Consider the following 2,957-nt stretch of genomic DNA (forward strand, 5'->3'; position numbering starts at 1 on the left):
GCAGCTGATAGAGTACTTGGCTAGAATGATCACAAACCATGTGAACCATGTGTTGGGAGGTGGAGCAGGAGGATCAGAAGCTCACAGTCACCTTCTGTTGTACAGGGAATTGGAGACTAACCTGGGTACAGGATGCTCTGGGGATGGAGAGATGGCTCAGTGGTTAAAAGCACCGGCTGATCCTGAGATCAATTTTCCCAGCAACCACATGGTGTCACACAACTATCTATAAGGACATCTGATGCCTTCATCTGGCATGTGGATATACCTGCACCAGAGTACTCACACATTAAATTAATTTTTAAAAGATACTCTGTTCCCATAAAGAAAGAAAGAAAGAAAGAAAGAAAGAAAGAAAGAAAGAAAGAAAGAAAGAAAGAAAGGAAGGAAGAAAGGAAGGGAGAAAGAAAGAAAGAACAATAATAAAAAGATGCTCTGTTCCCAAACATTTTTTAAGTAATGTAGCTGAATGTGGTGGTGCACACCTTTAATCCCAGAACTCAGAAGGCAGAGGCAGGCAGATCTCTGAGTTCAAGGCCAGCCTAGTCTACAGAGAGAGTTCCAGGAAATCCTGAGAAACACTGTCTGGGGGGAGGGAGAGTGTAACGAAATAACAAAGTAACAAATGTAACTATCGACTCACCCCCCTCTGTCAACCCTGGAAGAGGAGAATTTCAGGTCAGAGTGGAGATTGTCACTGTCCCTATACCACTTTTCTTTCTTGGGTGTGGTGTTGTTTGTTGAGATTTTGAGACAGGGTTTCACTCTGTAGCACAGGCTTGCCTAGAACATGCTATCTGGTCCAGACGGGCCTCAACCTCCTGATAATCCTTGCTTCACCGACTTGAGTGCTAGGCTCACAGGGGTGAGTGACTGTGCCTAGCTCACTCTTTTTAAGTTTTGTTTCCTTATGAGGCTTTGCAGACAGTGGGAAGTACCTGGTTTCCACTCTCCCACTCAATCCTGTTATTTAGACCACGACTTCCTCTTCCTGTCAGCTGAAGAGGCAAATTAATTGTTCCTCGAGCTCCTGCTAGGCCCCAGACTTTTGGGGTCATGAATGAGACAACAGAGTGCCTGCCCCTTTATCTCCACAGTGCCACAGTCACCACACGGTATCCTCGGACACCAACCTCCAAGGTCTCACCTGCACACCTGAGGCTGGGACCTCATCAAAGGCTTTGCAGATATAAAGGGCTAAGAATCTCAAGATGAGGTCCCCACGGTTGGGGTGGTTCCTGAGCCACAAGACAGATGTTGTTATTAGAAGATGAGAGGACACAGACCTCAGGGAGGTGGTGTGAGGACAAGAGAGCTGGACCCACCAGCAAGGGCCGGGCACCTGAAGCTGGGAGACAGGGAGGGACTCCCCGTTCCTTCCCTGGACCCTCAAAGAAACTGACCCCACCAGCACCTTGTTAGGATTACTGGCCTCTTGAACTTTAAAACTGGCCCAGTGGTTGAGAACACCTGTTGCTTTTTCCGAGGACTCGGGTTGGGTTCTCAGCCCCCATGTGGTGGTTCACAACCATCTTTAACTCTAATTGACAGGATCAGGGTCTAATGGCTTCTTCTGATTCCCATAAGACCAGGCATGTGTGTGGTATACATACATGCATTCAGGCAAAACATTTACATACAAAATAAAATAAATCTAAAAAAAAAAAAAGACAAAGAATATATTCCTATTGTTTTAAGGCTTCTGATTGGTGCTGCATCACACGACCCCAAGAACCTCATTCGAGGGTCAAAAGCTCGTGAATTCACTGTCATCAGAATGTACATGACCCCCATTGCTGCCGGGGCCTGGACATCACTGCTTCCAGAGCTCACTCGAGCCAGCACAGGTCACCACTGACATTCAGTGGTCTTTACCAGGCTGGGACTGTCCCTCTGACTCCTGCTCCAGTATCCTGGGGATTGCTGTCTTCTGGGGCCTCTGTGAGACAAGCAGACATCGACTCTGCTAGTTCACAGTGGCTTCCTTTGTCCTTTATGAGCCAACCTTTCTGGCTTCTGTGGCCCATGATGTCCTCCATTGCCCTATGGACCCTGGCCCTCTAACCAGCCCCTAGCCCTCTTCCTAGGCACAGACCACATCAGTCACCAAAGTACAGCCCCGTCTATGTGTTCTGAGAACAACTCTGGGGCACACCTGGGCTCTTCTGGTGTATCACAGGGTCCTTTTCCCCATCTCCAAAGCAGGTTGGAGGTGGTGGCACCATGAGGTACATAAGAAGTGACTGGTATGACACTTTGTGTCTGGAATTCCTACTGCTCCATACTCTGAATGCCTGTGGCCAGCATTGGCACTCAAACATCCTCAATATCTTGGCCAACAGGCCCCAGGCAGACAGCATTCTCCAGGACACTGGAGCAGGAGTCAGTTCCAGACACATTCTCTCTCCTCAGAACCACAGAAAATGTTAGAAATCTTTCAAACTCAAGCCAGCTTTGCCCAGCATCGTGACACAGGCCTGTTATCCCACAGAGAAGTCTGAATCAAGAAGACTGAAGGTTTGAGACCAGCCTGGGCTACATGAGATCGTCTTGGAGTGCAGCACTGTCTCTGCCTCTCTGTTGCTCGCTCTGTGTCTCTGGGTGTGTGAGTGTGTGTGAGAGTATGAGTGTGTATGTGTATACATACATGTGAATGTGAGTATATGTGTGTGAGTGCATGTGTAAGTATGTGTGAGATTATGTGTGAGTGTGTAGGTGTGAGTGTGTGAGTGTGTGTATGTGTGTTCATGCATGTGAATGTGAGTATAAGTGTGTATGTGTGAGTGTGTGTGTGAGTGGATATGTAAATGAGTATGTGTGAGTGTGTGAGTGAGTGTGAGTGTATGTGTGTATGAGTGTGTGAGTATGTATGCATGTGTGAGTGTCTGAGTATGTGTGTGAGTGAATGTGTGAGTGTGTGTGAGTGTGTGAGTGTGAGAATGTATGAGTTTGTGAAT

The sequence above is a fragment of the Rattus rattus genome, chromosome 5, assembly GCF_011064425.1.
Source record: "Rattus rattus isolate New Zealand chromosome 5, Rrattus_CSIRO_v1, whole genome shotgun sequence".
Classification (NCBI taxonomy): Eukaryota; Metazoa; Chordata; class Mammalia; order Rodentia; family Muridae; genus Rattus; species Rattus rattus.